Source organism: Ursus americanus, chromosome 32, assembly GCF_024610735.1.
Source record: "Ursus americanus isolate L20-20 chromosome 32, mUrsAme1.1.p, whole genome shotgun sequence".
Lineage (NCBI taxonomy): Eukaryota > Metazoa > Chordata > Mammalia > Carnivora > Ursidae > Ursus > Ursus americanus.
Genome location: NC_142158.1, coordinates 30,837,262 through 30,850,662, shown reverse-complemented (window position 1 = coordinate 30,850,662; position 13,401 = coordinate 30,837,262). Strand labels below are relative to the sequence as shown.

The window sequence follows — 13,401 nt, the reverse complement described above, 5'->3', positions numbered from 1 at the left end:
TATTTTATAACTGAAATTTTATACCTTTTAATCCCTTTCATCTATTTCACTGATCCCCACCCACCCACCTCCCTTCTGGCAACCACCAGTTTGTTCCCTGTATTTAAGAGTCTGTTTTTTGGGGGCACCTGGGTGACTCAGTTGGTTAGGTGTCCAACTCTTGATTTCAACCAGGTCATGATCTCAGGGTTCTGAGATCAAGCACTATGTCAGGCTCCATGCTGGGCATATAGTCTGCTTAAGCTTCTCTTCCCCCTCTGCCCCTCCCTGCCACCCAAGCTCACATGTTTGTGTTTTCTCTCTCTCTCTCTCTCAAATAAATAAATTAAAAAAAAAAAAGTCGGGTCTTTTGTTTCTTTTTTTCTTTCTTTTGGGGGGACGCAGGGAAGGGTCAGAAGGAGAGGGAGAGAAAGAATCTTAGGCAGGCTCCTTGCCCAGCATGAAGCCAGATGCGGGGCTCAGTCTTACGACGCTGAGATCATGACCTGAGCCAAAATCAAAAGTTGGAGGCTTAACAGATTGAGCCATCCAGGCACCTCTTTTTCTCTTTTTAAGTAAAAATTTAATACTGATTTTTTAAAAAAAAGATATGTATGATTCGAAAAGATATATGCACCCTGTGTTCATTGAAACATTATTTACAATATCCAAAATATGGAAGCAACCTAAGTGTCCATCGATAGATGAACGGATAAAGAAGGCATGATACACATGGGTATTACTCAGCCATAAAAAAGAATGAAATCTTGCCATTTGCAACATGGATGGACCTGGGGGTTTATGTGAAGTTAGAGAAAGACATATACCTTTGATTTCGCTTGGGTGGAATCTGTAAACAAAACAGAAACAGACTCATAAATACAGAGAACAAACTGGTAGTTACCAGAAGGGAGAGGGTGGGAGGGTGAATGAAATAGTTGAAGGGGATTAAGAGGTACAAACTTATAGTTATAAAATAAATCAGGGATGTACAGCATAGGGAATATAGTCAGTGACATTGTAGTAACTTTGTATAGTGACAGGTGGTAACTACTCATTATGGTGAGCATAATGATAAGTGTAGTCACCATCTGTCACATACAAAGTAATTGCAGTACTGCTGACTATATTCTCTATGCTGTACTTTTCATCTTCATGACTTACATGTAATGTATATAAATATCAAATCACTGGTGGCACACTGGAACTAATATTGTATGTCCAACCATACTTCAATTAAAAAAAGGATGTATATGTATGTACCTCACACACATATACACCCCAAAATGTGAAAATCTCTTGTTTCTTCCCCTGAATCCCATTTCAGAATTAGCTGTTAGTGGTTTGTTACTATTTCTTTTTAGATATTTTCTTGTGTTTACAAATATATGAATTTCCTTTACACAAATAGAATAATGATGTACATTCTATTTTGTGACTTGCTTTTTTTCCTCCCTTCAGGTAATTCTTAAACATCTTTCCATATCAATTCATATATAGCTACTGCTTTATTTTTAGTTGCTGCATAATATTCCATCGTGGAGGCGTATAATAGTAGTCCAGTAGGGGCGCCTGAGTGGCTCAGTCCGCTGAGCATCCAACTCTTGATCTCAGTTCAGGTGTTGATCTTGAGGTCTGTGGAGCCTACTTAAAAAAAAAAAAGTCCAGGAAAGAAGTTTACTACTTTGTACTCTCACTAAGGATATAAGGTGTTATTTTCTGATAACTGTACACACTTCCATTTTGCTGATTAAAGGAGTTCAACTTTTGAAAATGAATCCTTCCCATAGTAATTTCAGATGTTTAGAAGATAGATTGATGTATTAAGGTAAACATTTGTTAGTGATGTTCTGAAGGGGTAGAGGGCCCTGAGTGTTGGTTTGAGAAGTGTGGATTTGTTGTGCTGGGGAGCTATTTAAAATCCTTGAATTGGGAATGTACTGTGTGACAGAGGCTTTACTGGCAGTATGTATAGAATGAGTGGAAGTGAGTGAATAGGCTGGAAGTAGAGTACCACTGGAGAACTGTGGTAATTCAGGAAGGCAATGAAGAAAACCCCGAGTACGGTAATAGATACAAATTTGGAAAGTAAGGTAGTAGGAAACACAGTGAACAGTTGGCAGGTCCTGTTGATAAAATGGAGAAAAAAATATGTTATAAACCTAGAAGAATAGCCAGATAATACAGATTAATGGAGTAAATAGAGAATGGGCCAATTTTGAAAAAGTTGATTTTCTTTAAAAAGGTGGGGATATAAAAAGGGGTACCGAAGTATCTGTGGTTAGGCAGTTAGAGATCAAAAACTGCAAAAGGGAAGCAAGAGGAATTATAACTAGATTTGGTTATAATAGAGGTAGTGGCTGGAATTAAGACTGGTAAATTCTGCTCTGAAGTAGTTGACAGAAAAAGGTGTTGATTGAGAACTACGTTTTGGGAAGGGGTACTCTCAATAATGGGAGATGGGTTGAAAGAATCAAAGAAGGAAGAAATTAGTAATCTGAGGAGTAGGGAAAGAATCTGGATATGCATCTGCATATGATATAATATTTGCTTGATATTTTCCAGGTAGATACTGTGTTCTTCCTCAGAAAATTATAATAGTCTTCTTAAAGATGGAGTTGATTTTATATTAAATAAATAGTTAATATTCTACTTGAAAAAAGGTCTTGGAAAAGTAGTTTTGGTGTCATATGCTATGTTCTTTCAGTTTCATAAAATGTTTTCATCTTGTTTTACTATCTCTGGGTCCTAAACAAGAAAAAATACAGCTTATTGCTGGAGAAAGTCCAGATACCTTGTGCGGCTTAATTGATCATTTAAAAAAATGTTCCCTGGCTTTTGAAATGTGGCTAATAGCCGATGGTAAGAATCCGTATCTTTTTAGGACAGTGTGTGAATTCAGAGTTTTTACTGTCATAGTACTTCTCAGGATGGAGCACAGGAAATGATCTAGTGTCAAAGTCAGGACCTCTGACGCTATGTGAAATGGTTAAGAGTTGCAAGCTCAGGAGTCATTCTACCTGGTTCCCCTGTTCTCTAGCAATATTGTGCCTCTTAATTTCACCATCTGGAAATGGCAATAACAGTTCCTATAGCATAGGGTTATTGAGAGAGGCTCCATCATGGAACTTACATTCTAGTAAGGAGAGACAAGAAATAGACAAGTAAATACATGTGTCAGGTGGTAAGTGGAAGGGAAGAAATGGTAGAGCTGATTGCTGTTGTTTCTTGTTCTTTTTTATATTGGGTAATAGGGCCTTTCCTATTAATAGGGCCTTCCCTCCCTGATAAGAAAGTATTTGAACAGAGACCTGAAAGAAGTGAGGGAGCAAACTGTGTGTCTCGGGGGTGAGGGTGGGGGAAGAGTTCCAGGCTGAGGGGACAGCAAGTGCAAAAGCCCTGGGGAGAGGCATGTTGGAGGGGGTATAACAAGAAGGCTGGTGTGGCAGAAACAGAGTAAGTGAGAAGAGAAGCAATAGGAAAATAATTTCAGAGATAGCCAGTGACCAGCATGTAGGGTGTTAAGTATAAGAAGGACTTTGGATTTTATTCTGTGTGAGCTGGAAAGCTGTTGGAGGGTTGCCAGAGTAATTTTTTTTGAGCTAGTCTGATTGTCACTTCTTTCCTTAAGAATGCTTCAGTTCTCTATTTCCTTTGGAATAAAGTTCAGATGCTTTCTTCTGGCACACAAAGCCCTTCACAGTCCGCTTCTGCCTATTTATTTAGCGTCATCTGCATCCTTTCCACATGTACCCTCCACTTTAGCCAAATTGGATTACATGTGGTTCCTTGGAGGGGTCATGATGATTCACATCTTTGTGTCTTTCTGCATGCTCTTTGCCCTGGGAGAAACCCTCCCTCTCAGCTCATGGAGTCATTGGCTGTGTTTTAGAGTGTCCTTTTTGTGCTCCTCGAGCACCCTGTGCCTTGTCCTCTCCCCAGTCTCCCCCTAGCAACTTTCTACTCAAGCCACAGTCCTGGAATGTGCTGTGTGCTTTTACCAGCCTTGATTTTACTCTTGCCACACCCTTGCCAGTTGAAATTAATGTCCATCCTTCAAGAACCGGCTGGAACACTGCCCTCTTTTCCCTGCTTTATGAACAGCCATCTTTTCCCTACCCTTACAAATACTTTGTAGCTCTCTCATACTTAGTCACAGTTCTCTAAATGTTTCTTTGCTTTGCCTCACACAGAATCCTTGGCCTTACTCATACTAGTTTCCATTGTGGCTCCCAGTGTAGAGTCTTGTGCAGATTTCGCATTTGGTAGGTACTCTTGGTATGCAGGTTCCATGGGATTACTAGAAAACTGTTGGGTTTCAAGATGGTCAGGACCACAAGTAAAGTTAAGACATCTGTTAAATTAACAAAAATTTACTGTAACAATGTTGATGATGGCATGGCTACCTTGGTTCTCTCCTATATTTACTATTGGCACCAAAAATTAGAGCACCCCCTTTGAAATGTAGTTTGGCAAGATGTATTCAGACACATAAATGTTTCATGGGTTTTGACCCAGTGACACCACTTCCAGAAATCATCTTAAAAAAATAATACAGTGCTTGCTTTGGGAGCACATGTACTAGAATTGGAACGATACAGAGAAGGTTAGCATGGCCCCCATGCAAGGATGAAACACAAATTCATGAAGTGTCCCATATTTCTTGTAAGTAATATCTCAATTAAAAAAGAAAAATCTTAAAAAGAAAATAATACAAACCAGACTAACAGTTATAACTGCTAATGTTGAAAGTTTACTAGGTGACAGACACCATCCAAATCCCTTGCTTAATTTAATCCTCAAAATTCCAAGAGGTGTGACTACTGTTACTTAATATGATAGATGAGGAAATTGCACAAAGTAGTTGAGCGACTTGCCCAAGCAGCACTCATATAGCTGCTATCTTGTCAAGCCAAGATTCTCACTGAAGCAGAGTGTTTAAGAATCCATATGCCTGGGTGGCTCAATTGGTTAAGCGTCCAACTTGATTTTGGCTTGGGTCATGATCTCAGGGTCGTGGCATCCAGCCTTGTGTCCGGCTCCATGCTCGGCAGGAAGTTCGCTTGAGATTCTCTCCCTGTCCCTCTGCTCCTCTGGCTTGTGTGTGTGTGTGTGTGTGTGTGTGTGTGTGTGTGTGTTCCTCTCTCTTTAAAATAAATAAACCTTTCAAGAATCCATACTCTTTTTTTTTTTTAAAGATTGTATCTTTAAGTAATCTCTACACCCAACATGGGGGTTGAACCCACAACCCTGAGATCCAGAGTTGCACACTCCACCAACTGAGCCCTCCAGGCACCCCGAGAATCCATACTCTTAATTGTATAATAAAAGCTTAGGCACAAAAATGTTCACAGCAGGGGCGCCTGGGTAGCACAGTCGTTAAAGCGTCTGCCTTCGGCTCAGGGCGTGATCCTGGCGTTCCGGGATCAAGTCCCACATCGGGCTCCTCCTCTGGGAGCCTGCTTCTTCCTCTCCCACTACCCCTGCTGTGTTCCCTCTCTCGCTGGCTGTCTCTGTCAAATAAATAAATAAAATCTTTAAAAAAAAATGTTCACAGCAGTGTTACGCAGAATAGATACATTGGAAGCAATGTATGTTAGGAATTAATGTCCATCTATTCAATAGGGTAATTTTTCTAATAGCTTTATTGACATAAAATTCACATAGCATGGTATTCACCTCTTTAAGGTGTATAACTCAGTGGTTTCCAGTATATTTACAGAATTGTGCAATTATTACCATTATCCCACTTAAGAGCATTTTATCACCCCCAAAAGAAATTGCACACCCATTAGCAGTCACTCCTACTTCTACCATTACCCTAGGTAACCACCAGTCTACTTTCTGTCTCTGTGGATTTATGGACATTTCATATAAATGGAATCATACAATATATGGTATCTTGTGTCTCTCGTTTAGCATAATATTTTCAAGGTTCATTCATGTAGCATGTTATCAGTACTTCATTGCTTTTCATTGCTGAATAATAGTGTTTTGTATGGGGGCGCCTGGGTGGCACAGCGGTTGGGCGTCTGCCTTCGGCTCAGGGCGTGATCCCGGCGTTGTGGGATCGAGCCCCACATCAGGCTCCTCCGCTATGAGCCTGCTTCTTCCTCTCCCACTCCCCCTGCTTGTGTTCCCTCTCTTGCTGGCTGTCTCTATCTCTGTCGAATAAAAATAAATAAATAAATAAAATCTTTAAAAAAAAATACTGTTCTGTATGGATATACTACATTTTATTTACCTATTCAACAGTTAATGGACATTTGGATTGTTTCTACTCTTCGGCTATTATGAATAATGCTGTTAGGAACATTGATGCACAAGTTTTTGTGCGGACGTATGTTTTCATTTTTCTTGGAATTGATCAAATGATAACTTTAACTTTTAGAGGAACTGCCACACTATATTCCAAAGCAGCTGCACCATTTTACACTCCTACTAGCAATGTGTGAGGGTTCTACTTTTTCCACATCTTTGTCAATACTTGTTATGATCTGTCCTTTTCCTAATAGCCATCCTGGTGGGTATGGAGTGGTATCTCACTGTGGCTTTGATTTACATTGATGACTAGTGATGTTCAGCATTTTTTCATGTGATTATTTGCTATTTGTATATCTTCTTTGGAGTAATATGTATTTGAATACTTTGCTCATTTTTTAAAGATTTATTTATTTAAAAGATTTATTTTAGAGCAAGTGGGGCGGGGGTGGAGGGGCAGAGGGAGAGAGAGAGAATCTCAAGCAGACTCCTCACGGAGCATGGAGCCCACGACACTGCGATCATGACCTGAGCCGAAATCAAGAGTTGGATGCTTAACCGACAGAGTGACCCTTAACGGCGCCCCTTAAGATTTCATTTTTTAAGGAATCTCTGTGCCCAATGTGGGGCTTGAACTCACAACCCTGAGATCAAGAGTCACACACTCCACTGACTGAGCCAGCCAGGCGCCCCTGCCAATTTTTTAATTGGGTTATTTGTTTTCTTTATTTCTGAGTTGTAGATTTTTTTATTCAAGTATCGTTGATATAATATTATATTAGTTTCAGGTGTACAATATGGCGATTTGACAGTTAACTACATTATGAAATGCTCACCATGATAAATGTAGTTATCTGTCACAATATAAAGTTATAGTATTATTGACTGTATTCCCTATGCTATACTTTTCATCCCTCTGACTAATTTGTAACTGGAAGTTTGCTCCTCTTAATTCCCTTCACCTATTTCGCCTCTCTCCGGCCCCCTCCCCTCTCGTAGCCATCAGGTTTCTTTTTATTTATTTATTTATTTATTTATTTATTTATTTATTTATTTATTTATTTATTTATTTTTAAAGATTTTATTTATTTATTTGACAGAGATAGAGACAGCCAGCGAGAGAGGGAACACAAGCAGGGGGAGTGGGAGAGGAAGAAGCAGGCTCATAGCGGAGGAGCCCGATGTGGGGCTCGATCCCATAACGCCGGGATCACGCCCTGAGCCGAAGGCAGACGCTCAACCGTTGTGCCACCCAGGCGCCCCTCTCTATATTTATGAATCTGTTTCCATTTGTTTTTTAGATTCTATGTATGTAAAAACATGTGGTATTTGTCTTTTTCTGTCTGACTTATTTAGCATAATACCCTGACTTATTTAGCATAATACCCTCTAGGTCCATACATGTTGTTGCGAATGTATGATTTCACTCTTTTTTATGGCTGAGTAATATTCCACTGTATATATACACCACATTCTCTTTAGTCGTTCATCTAATAGACACTCAGGTTGTTTCCATATCTTTCCTATTATAAATAATGCTGCAATAAACATACAGGTGCCTGTATGTTTTTGAATTAGTGTTTTCGTTTTCTTTGAATAAGTACCCAGAAATGGAATTACTGGGTCATATGGTATTTCTAACTTTCAATTTTTTTGAGGAACCTCCACACTGTCTTCTGTAGTGGCTGCACCAATTTACATTCCCAACAACTAATGCAAGGAGGCTCCCTTTCTCCACATCATCGCCAACACTTGTTATTTTTTGTCTTTTTGATAGTAGCCATTCTAACAGGTGTTAGGTGATATCTCACTGTGGTTTTGATTTGACTTTCCCTGATAAGTGATGTTGAGCATCTTTTCATGTACCTTTTGGCCACTTATATGTCATCTTTGGAAAAATATCTATTCAGGTCCTCTGCCCAGATTTTAATCAGTTTGGTTTTTTGGTATTGAGTTGTAGGAGTTCTTTATATATTTTGCATATTAACCCCTTATTGGATATATTATCTGCATATGTCTTCTCCCATTCAGCAGATTGCCTTTTTGTTTTGGTGGTGGTTTCCTACACCATGCAAAAGCTTTTTAGTTTGATGTCCCAGTTGTTTGTTTTTGCCTTTGTTTTCCTTTCCTGGGGAGACATATACAAAAAATATTGCAAAGGCTGAGGTCCAAGAGTTTATTGCCTGTGTTTTCTTTTAGAAGTTTTATGGCTTCAGGTCTTATATTTAGGCCATACATTTTGAGTTTATTTTTGTGTGTGGCGTAAAAAAGTGGTCCATTTTCATTTTTTTGCATGTTTTCCAGTTTTCTCAACATCGTTTTTTGAAGACACTCTTTTCTCCATTGTATATTTTTGTCTCTCTTGTCATAGATTAATTTCACCATATAACCTTGGGTTTATTTCTGGGCTTTCTATCCTGTTTCATTGATCTATGTGTCTCTTTTTGTGCCAGTACCATACTGTTTTGATTACTGTAGCTTTGTAGTATAGTTTGAAATCTGGGATTGTGATACCTCCAGATTTGTTCCTTTCTCAAGATTTCTTTGGCTATTTGGGGTCTCTTGTGGTTGCATAACATTTTAGGGTTATTCTAGTTTTTTGGGAAATGCTATTGGTATTTTGATGGGGATTGTATTGAATCTGTGGATTGCTTTGGGTAGTATGGACATTTTATTTTATTTATTTTAAGATTTTATTTATTTGAGAGAGAGAGAGGGAGAGATAGAGCAAGCAAGGGGAGGGAGGAGGGCAAGCAGACTCTGCACTGAGCACGGAGCCTGATGCAGGGTTTGATCTCAGGACCCTGAGATCATGACCTGAGCCAAAATCAAGAGTCAGACGCTTAATCAACTGAACCACCCAGGTGCCCCTGGATATTTTAACAATATCAATTTTTCAAATCTAGGAGCATGGTATATCTTTTTATTTTTTTTGTGTGTCATCTTTAATTCCCTTCATCATTGTCTTATAGTTTTCAGAGCACAGATCTCCCACCTCCTTGGTTAAATTTATTCCTAGGTATCTTATTATTTTTGATGCATCTATTTTCTTAATTTCTTTTTCTGATAGTTATTAGTGTATAGAAACACAACAGATTTTCATATGTTGATTGTTGTATCTTGCAATTTTACTGAATTCATTTATTCTAATCGTTTTTTTGGTGGAGTCTTTAGGGTTTTCTTTGTATAGTATCATGTCATCTGCAAATAGTGACAGTGTAACGTCTTTCTTACCAATTTGGATGCTTTTTATTTCTTTTTCTTGTCTAATTACTGTGGCTAGGACTTCCAGTACTACAGTGAATAAAAGTGGTGAGATGGGCATCCCTGTCTTGTTCCTGACCTTAGAGGAAATTGAGTATGATGTTAGCTGTGGGTTTATATGGCCTTTATTATTTTGAGGTATAGTTCTTCTGTACCCACATTGTTGAGAGTTTCTATCATGAATGGATGTTGAATTTTGTCAAATACTTCTTCTGCATCTATTGAGATGATCTTAATTTTTATTCTTCATTTTTTTAACATGGTGTACCACAATGATTGATTTGCAAATATCTAACCATCCTGCATTGCTAGATTAAATTCCACTTGATAGTGGTGAATGATCCTTTTAATGTGTTTTCAAGTTTGTTTGCTAATATTTTGTTGAGAATTTTTACATTTATGTTCATCAGGGATATTAGTCTGTAAGTTTTTTGGGGGCGGGGTAGTGTCTTTGTCTTGTTTGGCATCAGGGTAATGTTGGCTTCGTAGAATGAATCTGAAAGCATTCCTTCCTCTTCTGTTTTTTTGGAATAGTTTGAGAAGGATAGGTACTGTAACCCATATGTGTTTGTTAGAGTTTACTTGTGAAGCCATCTGGTCCTGGACTTTTTTTTTTGTGGGGAGTTTTTTGATTATTGGTTGAATTTTGTTCCTAATGATTGGTCTGTTCAGATTTTCTGTTTTTTCTTGACTCGGTCTTAGAAGATTGTATGTTTCTAGGAATTTATCCATTTCTTCTAGGTTGTTCAGTTTGTTGGCCTATTAATTTTTCATTGTAATGTCTTATAATCCTTCGTATTTTTGTGGTCTCATTTGTAACATCTCTTTCATTTCTGATTTTATTTACTTGGGTTCTCATTTTTTCTTCAAGAATCTGACTAAAGGTTTGTCAATTTTGTTTATCTTTTCAATGAACCAGCTTAGTTTCATTGATCTTTTCTGGTTTTTTAGTCTATATTTCATTTATTTCCACTCTGATCTTTATTGTTTTCTTCCTTCTACTAACTTTGGTCTTTGTTCTTTTTTTCGTTCATTTTGGTGTAAGGTTAGATTGTATATTTGAGATTTTTCTTGTTCTTGAGGTAGGCCTGTATCACTAATAAACTTCCCTCTAAGAACTGCTTTTGCTGCATCCCAAAGATTTTGAACCATTGTGTTTCCATTTTCATTTGTTTCCAGGCATTTTTTATTTTTCCTCCTTGATTTCATTTGATCCATTGGTTGATTGTATCATGCTTTTGATTCTCCACATGTTTGTGTTTTTTTTTCCAGTTTTCTTCTTGTAATTGATTTCTAGTTTCATACTGTTGTGGTCAAGAAAGATGCTTATATCAATCTTCTTAAATTTATTGAGACTTGTTTTGTGGCCTAACATGTGATCTACCCTGGAAATGTTCCATGTATGCTTGAAAAGAATGTGTATTCTGCTGGTTTTGGATGGAATATTCAGTATATATGTTAAGTCCATCTGGTGTAATGTGTTGTTCAAAGCCACTGTTTACTTATTGATTTTTTTTGTCTGGGTGATCTGTCTATCGATATAAGTGGGGTGTTAAAGTCTCCTACTGTTATTGTATTCCTGTCACTTTCTCCCTTTATATCTGTTAATATTTGTTTCATATACTTAGGTGCTTCTATGTGTGGTGCATAGATATTTACAGTTGTTATATCCTCTTGTTGGATTGACCCCTTTATCATTAGGTAACGCCCTTCTTTGTCTCTTGTTACAGTCTTTGTTTCAAAGTCTTTTTTGTCTGATATAAATTTTGCTATCTGAGCTTTTTTTTTCCACTTCCATTTGCATGGAATATCTTTATATCACTTTCACTCTATATTTTTTTTTAGGTCTGAAGTGAGTCTCTTTTAGGCAGCATATAGATGGATCTTGTTTATCCAGTCTGTCACCCTGTTTCTTTTGATTGGAACATTTAGTCCATTTACATTTCAAGTTACTGATAGGTATGTACTTATTGCCATTTTTGTCCATTGTTTTTTGGTTGTTTTTATAGTTCTCTGTTCATTTCTTTTTTTGGTTTCTTCTTTTGTGATTTGGTGACTTTCTTTGGTGTTATGTTTGGATTTCTTTCTCTTTATTTTTTGTGTATATATTCCAGGTTTTTGGTTTGTGGTTACCATGAGGTTCATCTATAACAATCTATGTATATGGCAGTGTTTATTAAGTTAGTGGTCACTGTTTGAACAAATTCTAAAAGCACTACATTTTTACTTCCTCCTCCAAGTTTTGTGTATGTAATGTCTTATTTTACATCTTTTTATGATTTTACTAATTTTCTCTTCTAACCTTCATACTATTTTTATAAGTCTACCTTTTTTATGGACTTTAAAATTTTTTTATTTAAATTCAATTAATTAACATATAATGTATTATTAGTTTCAGAGGTAGAGTTCACTGATTCATCAGTTGCATATAACACCCAGTGCTCATTACATCACATGCCCTCCTTACTGCCCATCACCCAGTTTCCCATCCCCCCATCCAGATATACTACTACCTTTTAATGTATGTTTGCTTTTACCCACGAAATTTTTTCCTTTCATAATTTTATTTATGACCTTTTCTTTTCCACTTAATTCTCTTTAATATTTCTTGTAAGGTTGATTTAGTGAACACTTTAACTTTTGTTGTCTAGGAAACTATTTCTCCTTCAATTCTGAATGATAACCTTGCCAGGTAGAGTATTTTTGGTTTTAGGTTTTTTACTTTCTGCACTTTGAAAAATCATGCCCCACCCCCTTCTGGCCTGCAAATTTTATGCTGGGAAGTCAGCTGACAGCCTTATGGAGTTTCCCTTGTATGTAACTGTTTGCTTTTTTCTTGCTGCTTTTAAGATTTTCTTTAACTTCTGCCGTTTTAATTATTATGTGTCTTGGTGTGGATCTCTTTGGGTTCATCTTTTTTGGGGTGCTGTTTCATTCCTGGACTTGGATGTCTATTTCTTTTCCCAGGTTAGGGAAGTTCTTAGCTCTCATGTGTTCGAGTAAATTTTCTACCCCTTTCTCATTGTCTTCTTCTTGGATCCCTATAGTGTGAATACTGATATGCTTGACATTTTCACAGAATTCCCTTAACTAATCCTCATTTTTAAAAAAATTCTCTTTCCTTTTCACTGTTAAGCTTTATTGTTTTCCACTTTTCTGTCTTCCAGATCTCTGATCCATTCTTCTGCATCTTTTAATCTGTCGATTCCTTCTAGTATATTTTTTCATTTCAGTTATTGTATTCTTCAGCTCTGACTGGTTCTTTTTTATATTTTCTATTTTGTTGTTGAAGTTCTCACTTCATTCAATCTTCTCCCAAGCCTGGTGAGTCTCTTTATGACCATTACTTTGGCTCTTTATCAGCAGATTGCTTATCTCTGTTTCATTTGATTTTGGTTTTGTCTGTTCTCTCGTTTTAAACATATTCCTCTGTCCCTTCATTTTGTCTGAATCTGTGTTTCTCTGTATTAGGTAGGTCAGCTACATCTTCTGGTCTGAAAGTAGTGGTTTTATGTAGAAGATATCCTGTGGTATCCAGTGGTGTGGTCCCCCGTGGTCACCATAACCAGGTGTTCCAAGGATGTCCCCTGTGTTGGCTGCATGTGCTGTCCTGTATGCTGTGCTGGTGTTGCAGGATTTTCTCCATTGGCCCGCAATTTGTGGTCATGCCACTTCAAAGAATGAAGAGGTAGACCAGACAGAGTGGTAGGCAACAAAGCAAGGTTTATTGAGCAATTTATTGAGCGATAGCAAAGTGATAGTACAAAGCTCCCAAGGAGTGTTGCCTCTGGAGTTTCTTGGTCTAGGGGGTTTTATGGCCTTGTTGGCGAGTTGTTTCAGTCCGATTAACCCTCCCTGCACCTGTCATCCAATCAAATTTTTTTCACCTATCTATCA

At 37.6% G+C, this 13,401-nt stretch overlaps 1 protein-coding gene and 1 non-coding gene across 10 annotated transcripts in view; both read left to right on the top strand.

Moving 5' to 3' along the window:
* FKBP5 (FKBP prolyl isomerase 5) overlaps window positions 1-13,401 on the top strand; it is a 120,369-nt gene that overhangs the window by 16,135 nt on the left and 90,833 nt on the right. The window lies entirely within an intron of this gene.
* Window positions 4,537-4,643, top strand: LOC123776223 (U6 spliceosomal RNA). The gene has a single exon (XR_006775307.1). It is a non-coding gene; the product is annotated as a U6 spliceosomal RNA (small nuclear RNA).